Source organism: Triticum aestivum, chromosome 4B (assembly GCF_018294505.1).
Source record: "Triticum aestivum cultivar Chinese Spring chromosome 4B, IWGSC CS RefSeq v2.1, whole genome shotgun sequence".
Classification (NCBI taxonomy): domain Eukaryota; kingdom Viridiplantae; phylum Streptophyta; class Magnoliopsida; order Poales; family Poaceae; genus Triticum; species Triticum aestivum.
In genome coordinates, this window is record NC_057804.1 from 462,098,958 (window position 1) to 462,107,302 (window position 8,345).

Sequence of the window (8,345 nt, forward strand, 5' to 3'; positions counted from 1 at the left end):
ATATGACTTGCAAGATCAGATCTAGAACATAGATATAATGGTGAAAACATAAACGGTTCAGATCTGAAATCATGGCACTCGGGCCCTAGTGACAAGCATTTAGCATAGCAAAGTCATAGCAACATCAATCTCAGAACATAGTGGATACTAGGGATCAAGCCCTAACAAAACTAACTCGATTACATGATGAATCTCATCCAACTCCTCATCGACCAGCGAGCCTACTAAGGAATTACTCACCCCCGGCGGGGAGCATCATGGAATTGGCGATGAAGGAGGGTTCGTGATGACGAATATCGAAGATCCCCCTCTCCAGAGCCCTGAACGGACTCTAGATTTGGCCTCCCGATGAAGAATAGGAGGTGGCAGTGGCTCCTTACTGTGAAACGCGATGAAACTTCCTCCTTGATTTTTTTCCCAATATGGGTGTTTAAGGAGTTGGAATTAGGGCTGCGGGGCCACCAGGTGGGCACAACCCACCTGGGTGTGCCTAGAGGGGGTGGCATGCCCTGGTGGGTTTTGCTCAACCAGCCCCCCCCCCTCCGGTGGTTCTTGGATCCATTATTTTTCTTTTATGCTGAAATAATTCTCCAAAAAGTTCCATTCCATTCTAAGAACTTTTATTTCTGCACAAAGACAACACCATGGTAGTTCTACTGAAAACAGCGTCAGTCCGGGTTAGTTTCATCCAAATCATGCAAATTAGAGTCCAAAACAGGAGGAAAAGCAGATACGACAGAGACGTATCAACTTCCCTAAGCTTAAAATTTTGCTTGTCCTCAAGCAATTCATTTGAGAAACTGAAAGTGAAAAAGAAAAACTTTTACAAACTCTTTTGCTCTTGTTTACATAAATGAGCTTAAGTAGTACCCAGGTTTTCAGCAAAGCGTATGACTAACAGTGTCAAAAATAACTCTTAAAAATTATATTAACTCATATCAATGAAATAAACAACTAGCGAGCAATAATGAAATATATCAAATGCTAACACTTTGTCAAAACAATCATGATATAATATGAAAATAGTGGTATCTCGCTAGCCCTTTTTGAGACCGCAAAACATAAATGCAGAGCACCTCCAAAGTTCAAGCAGTGACTAAACATTGTAATTCATGGTAGAAAAGATCCAGTCATGATGCATCCATCATTAACTATACACAATGCATCAGGATGACAATACTGCTCTCAGATCTAGCGCTTATTTGAGAAGGTGATGACTCAACATAAAATTAAATAGATAGTCCCTTCATGGAGGGAAGCAAGAATTTGTAGAGGTGCCAGAGCTCAAGGTTTAAAAATAGAGATAAATGAAATTTTGGGAAATGCACCCTTCCTGTTTACATCATGACCAAAAGTTATCAATACCTTCCATGCTAAACACGTTAGTGGCGGTTCCCAAGCGATAAAAGTACATGTTTATTCCCCCTCCACCAACAAACACACTCCATGGCTAGCCGAATCCACGGGTGCCATCCATACTAACATCAGTCCTGGGGAGTTTTGTTTAATTATTTGCAATTTTTAATTTCGTGCAAGGACGAGTGAATAAACACTCATCATGACAGCATGGAAGATACTGACTACCCCTATCTCTCTATGAACAATCCAGGCACACAAGAACAAATGTTTATTTGAAGTTTTTAGAGGTGGCACATGCAAATTTACTTAGAACGGCAGGGTAATACCACATATAGGTAGATATGGTGGACTCATCTGGAATACCTTTGGTTTAAGGGTTTTGATGCACAAGCAGTATTTCCGCTTAGTACATGCGAAGGCTAGCAAATAGGTTGAGAAGTGGCCAGCTAGAGAGCGAAAACGATCATGAACATGCATTATGAATAATGAACATTGGATACTAGCATGAGTAGAATATGGACACCATGAACATAAATATCGTAGAGGCTATGTTGGTTTTGATTCAACTACATGCATGAACATGTGCCAAGTCAAGCCACTTGAAACATTTAGAGGAGGATACCATATCATCATACTACATCACAATCATTTTAATGCAATGTTGACATCCAAGATAAATCATTATCCACTCCTAGCTACTTAAGCATGGCATGAGGAACTATAATCTCTAATTGTCATTGCAAACATGTTTGATCATAATATGTTGAATCATGGATACTAGGTTAAACATATTTACAAAAACAGAACAAGTTGAGTTCGTACCCATTTCTCTCTGCCATAGCCACTTCATCAAATATCGTCATTATTGCCTTGCACTTGCACGACCAAATGATATGAAAATAATAATAGCGCAAGAGTGTCGTGGACTAATGCTGGAATCTGCAAACATTTTATTCAAAAGGAGAAGACACGACAATTTTGGCTCTTTGTTAGATCAATATGAATGCATATGAGAGCCACTCAACATTTTCATCGTGGTCTTCTCCTTGGTATGACTCAACAAAAAGAAAAAAAATAGAGAAACACACTGAAATATTTTTGGAGTTTTTAGTTTTTCTTGAAGAAAGCAAATTAAATAAAAAGAAAAACAAAAACGTGAAAAACTATTTACACGAGAGAGCTCCCAACAAGCAAAAGGAGAACAAGGAAATCTTTTTGGGTTTTCTTTTTAATACTACAACTAACTAAACTAGAAAGAAAAACTGAAAAGAAGGCAAAAACAATTTTTTTGTTTTGGGTTTTCTCAAAGCTTTTCAAACACAAGAAGAAAGCAAGAAAATAAATCTAGCATGGATAATACAATGAAAAAGTGTAAATACTGACAACTGAAATGGGATGTGTGATCATGAATGTAATGTCAGTGGAAATACGTACTCCGCCAAGCTTAGGCTTTTGGCCTAGCTTGGTAATCACCATCCGTGGTAGCCATCCGGTCCCATGTCGAAGTGCTGCGGCGGGGGCACCTGAGCGTCCCACTCTGAGGCTCCTCCTCTGCCGCTGCCTGGGCGTCCTGATAGGCAATCATATCCACTAGCATGACCCTATATCCGCCCCTGGAAATAGAACCAAACAAAGCAGGTGCAGTCAATGAAATAATATCACGGGTTTCCACACTTTAAACCAGGTTATAACGAATATTATGAAGAGAGTTGGCCTCATCAGTAAACTGGTGAGCCACCATCGCCTGGTGATCTAGATAAACCTTGGGCAGAGGATAATCATGTTGGCGTATCTAAACTTTAGAGTGGCTCGCTAAGCAAGTAGCATAAATACCGCCATGAATTTTGCCCTTAGTCTTGTTAAGGTGTAGACGTCGTGCAATAATAGCCCCTAGGCTAAAGGTGTTATTGTCATATAGTGCACGACGTAAAATGGTGAAGTCGGGGGCACTGAGTGCACCGACCTTATCTCTAGCAATTAAACACTTAGCGATGAATAGCGCAAAATAACGCACAGAAGGAAACTACAAGCTAGTGGAGGCAACACTTGATACACCTCTCTCATCTCCCACTATCATAGTACGATAGAATTCCTCAAACTCCGCAGGTCTAGGCTCTCTTATTTCCTCGTCAGAAGGGATCAAACATATAGTGCAGAAATTAGTGAGTGGCATATGACATGTTTCAGCATATAAATTAAATTGCACCTCAGGGGGTTATTCCTACTCAGAAAATGAAAATTTTGCACAAAGGAAATTGTAAGAGATGGTATTGTTCACACTCAGCTGCGATGAAGTCGGTAAGCCCGACATTTGCAGTGAATTGGGCGAACTCTTGATGAATCCCGACCCCCTCCAGGAAGGGATCATGCGGCCATTCGGACGGCCGCACCTCCGCCCTTCTCCGAGTGTGGAGGTCATTGTCCGATGATTCCCCAATGACTCCCTTAGCATTTTTCTTGGAGCCAAACTTCCTAAAGAAACTCATCTTATTCCTATAGATAAAATTCTGAAAATTTTAGTCCACAAAAATTATGTCAATAAAACTTCACAAGATTGATAGCAACTACTCATAAGGATGCATAGAGGCTATATTAAGCATTCAAACTACTTAAAACTCTAAGAATTCAACATGCAAGCTCATCTACAGCAGCACCAAGAGTAGCTAATTATTTAAAATATATTCCACTAAAGCAAAAACTAATTGGAGCAATGGAGGAGTCACATATCAAGTAGCAATCCCCCAAAACAGTTTTGGAAATGGAGCTTCAAGCAAAGAGATCGAAATCCGTGGGTTTGAGAGCAAGAACATGAGAGAGAGAGATAGAGAGCAATGGTGATGTCACAGCCCTAGATCTCTGTTTGTAATTAGTTGCATCTTCATCCATGTCATCATGTTTAAATTTCAGTTAAACTTGAAATGGGGATTGCCCAAACCCTAGCATCAAAAGAATTCACTAGGTTCAACTAAAATTTTCTGAGTGATTCCAAATGGCATTTAAACTCTCACATATGGAGTTTGAATTTGAACCTAGTGTTCAAACCAACCCCATTTAACTTTTTGCTAAATGCATTAAGCCAATCAACAACATATTGCCATGTCATCTTCATGCATCATATTGTTGCATGGCATTGATTGTGTTTCTCCTTTGTTTGTCGGTGTTTGTCCCCTCTCAGTAGACGACGTACCGACGATGAGTTCGATGACACCGATGAAGAACTATATTATCTTCAGAAGTGCTAGGCAAGCAAAACCCCCTTGTTCATTCCGATACAATCCCACTCTCTCGCTCCTGCTCTCTTTTACTGCATTAGGACAACAACGATTCATCTGTTACTTGCTGCGGTAGCTGAACCCCTTTACCCTCTGCATGACCTGTCATTGCCACAGTAAATAGATGAAACCCACTAGCATGAGTAGGAGTTGTTTGAGCCCTGTTGTGCCTACTCATTCATGCTTGTTTGTTATGCCTGCTACTGCTTAGAGTTGAGTCAGGTCTGATTCATCGGGGATGAATCAGAGGTGTGTGAACATGTCCTACTGTGTGTGAGCTAAGTGTGTGAACAGGATTTGGTAAAGGTAGCGGTGAGAGGCCATGTAGGAGTACATGGTGGGTTGTCTCATTGAAGCCGTCCTTAGGAACTGAGTTCTGTGTTTGTGATCCATGATTCAGCAACCACCATGCATTGGGCCCTGAAATATGACCCCGCTCGACTTCTTAATCACCCTTGTCCTTTGTCCAGGAGTTGCAAGTAGTTTCTGGTGTTTGTAGTATGCTGGAGGCCGTGGGCAGCGCTGACCCGAGGGGTGGGCTGTGATGCGGTAGGCACGTGGTCGGGTATACCGGGCACCCGTTTGGTGTCACGGAACCCTGTACACATTGTTCGGGGCCGTATGTGGAAACCTCGGCCGGACTCCCTGCGGATGGAACCTGAATAGGCGATAAACCTGGACTAGAGACTTGAGTGTTTAGGTAGGTCGTGGTCTACACCCACGTCGGCTTTCACTTGAAGTCTGCCGAGCACATGTCGTGTGCAGACGCTAAGTGGTGGAAACATGTATGAAGAAGTACACCCCTGCAGGGTTAACATCATCTATTCGAATAGCCGTGTCCGCGGTAAAGGACTTCTGGGTTGCCTATAACAGTTCATAGACAAGTGAAAGTGGATACTTTAAAATGCGCAAGATAAGCGTGAGTGCTATGGATGGCGTTCTCGTAGGAAAACGGGAGCGGATCCATAGTGGTGTATTGATATGGTGAATATGTGGACTCGTGTGCGCCACCTCAAAAGAGTTACTTGCAGTCGTAGTTCAGGATAGCCACCGAGTCAAAGCTGGCTTGCTGCAGTTAAACCCCACCATCCCCTTTGTTGATAATGATGCATATGTAGATAATTCTGATGTAAGTCTTGCTGGGTACATTTGTACTCACGTTTGCCTATTTTATGTTTTTGCAAAGACTTCAGTCTCACTAGTAGTTCTGCATGGACTTCGACATTTAGCTTGTTACCTCAGCTACGATCTTGTGCCCTCGGCAGGATCTGGTAGTTAGTCAGGCTTCTTAGCCTTTTTCATTTGTAGATGTCTGTACTCAGACATGTTAAGCTTCCGCTTGTGCTTTGACTTGTATGCTCTGAATGTTGGGTCACGAGACCTATGTTTGTAATATCTCGCTCCTCGGAGCCTATTGAATAAATACTTGAGTTGTAGAGCCATGTTGTGATGCCATGTTGTATTTGCACATATCGAGCATATTGTGTGTATGTTATTGAAATGCTTGGTATGTGTGGGATCTGACTATCTAGTTGTTTATCCTTAGTGGCCTCTCTTACCGGGAAATGTCTCCTAGTGCTTCCACTGAGCCTTGGTAGCTTGCTACTGCTCCGGAACACTTAGGCTGGCCGGCATGTGTCCTTCTTCGTTCCTGTGTCTGTCCCTTCGGGGAAATGTCACGCGATGAATACCGGAGTCCTGTTAGCCTGCTACAACCCGGTTCACCGGAGTCCTGCTAGCCCAGTGCTATAGCCTGGATTCACTCGCTGATGACCGACACGTTCGATGCTGGGTCATGGATGCCTGTCCCTGTAAGTTTGTTCCACTTTGGGTTCACGACTAGCCGTGTCAGCCCGGGTTCTTTGTCATATGGATGCTAGCAGCACTATCATATACGTGAGCCAAAAGGCGCAAACGGTCCCGGGCCAGGTAAGGTGGCACCCGTGGGAATACCGTGCGTGAGGCCGCAAAGTGATATGATGTGTTACATGCTAGATCGGTGTGACTTAGGATCGGGGTCCTGACAGGTGATTTTTTCTGGAGGTAAGAATGACATGGGATAAAGAGATAAGTGAGGGGATCCACGTGGGGACCACAACCCACCAGGGTGCGCCTGGGGTTGCTGGCATGCCCTGGTGTCTTGTGGTCACCAGGTGCACCGCCTCTGATGTTATTTGCACCAAAAAAATCAGAAATATTTAGAAAAAATCGTATTAAATTTTTAGGGCATTCTGAGAACTTTTATTTTTTGGGTCATTTTTTATTGCATGGAAAATCCAAAAAACAGAATAAACATGGCATTTTATTTTACTTAACTAAGAAAATAGAAAACAAAAGTTGGGAGCAGAAGGTTGTGCTTACTAAATTCATCAACTTCATACCTCTAAAAAATGATCCATTTATAAGGTTGATCAAGTCTTATTAACCACCACCTTCGATTAGCATGAAATCGAAGAACTTTCGTAAAACACTAAGTTACCTCAATGGGGATATGCATGTCCCAACAATAAGCATTTCATATTCTTTTTTGCAGTAGGTAGAGGTAGTTGAAAACTCCCAATAGTGAGTGCCGGAGCTTTTTCAATAACATTAATACCATTCACTTGGAATTGTTTCTTTGGAAAGTGCACCATATGTTCATTACCATTGATATGAAAAGTGACCTTTCTTTTATTGCAATCAATAACAGCCCCTGCAGTATTCAAGAAGGGTCTACCGAGGATAATCGACATGTTGTCGTCCTCGGGCATCTCAAGTATAGCAAAGTCAGTTAAGATAGTAACATTTGCAACAATAACGGGCACATCCTCACAAATACCGATAGGTATGGAAGTTCATTTATCAACCATTTGCAAAGATATTTTTAGTAGGTGTGAGTTTTATTCAAATCAAGTCTTTTATATAAGGATAAAGTCAAAACACTAACACCAGCTCCTAAATCACACAAAGCAGTTTAACATAATTTTTTTTGATGGAGCAGGTATTGCTGGATCTCCAAGTTTTTTAGGTACTCCATCCTTAAAAGAATAATTAGCAAGCATGGTGGAGATTTTAGCTTCCGATATCTTTATCTTATTAGTGATGATGTCTTTCATGTATTTAGCATAAGGGGCCATCTTTAAAATATCCGTCAAGCAGGTGCGCAAAAAGACTGACGTAAGCATTTCAGCAAAGCGTTCAAATTCTTCATCATCTTTTTTCTTAGTTGGTTTAGGTGGAAAGGCATGGGTTTTTGAGCCCATGGTTCTCTTTTTCTTCCATGTTTTGTAGCAACAAAGTCTCTTTTGTCACATCTTTTATTTTTAGGTTGTGGGTTATCAAGATCAACAACTGGTTCTATTTCAACATCATTATCTGGTGGTTTATCATTGTCTAGTTGAGTGTCTTCATGAACATCATCATTATACTTTTCATTATCACTAGGTGAATGTTCATTACTAGATTGAGTTTCAGCATCAGAAATAGAAACATCATTATTATCTTCAGGAGGTTTTCCCATTTCAGGTTCACCAGAGGTATGCAAAGTCCTATCATTTTTCTTTTTCTTCTTCTTTTTAGAAGGACAAGGTGCATCAGTGTGAATTCTTTGAGAGTATTGTTCAATTCTTTTTGGGTGTCTGAGGGAGTCTTGGATAAGGGGGTATCCGGACAGCCGGACTATATACATCGTCCGGACTATAGAAGCGTCAAGATACAAGACTCAAGACTTCGGCT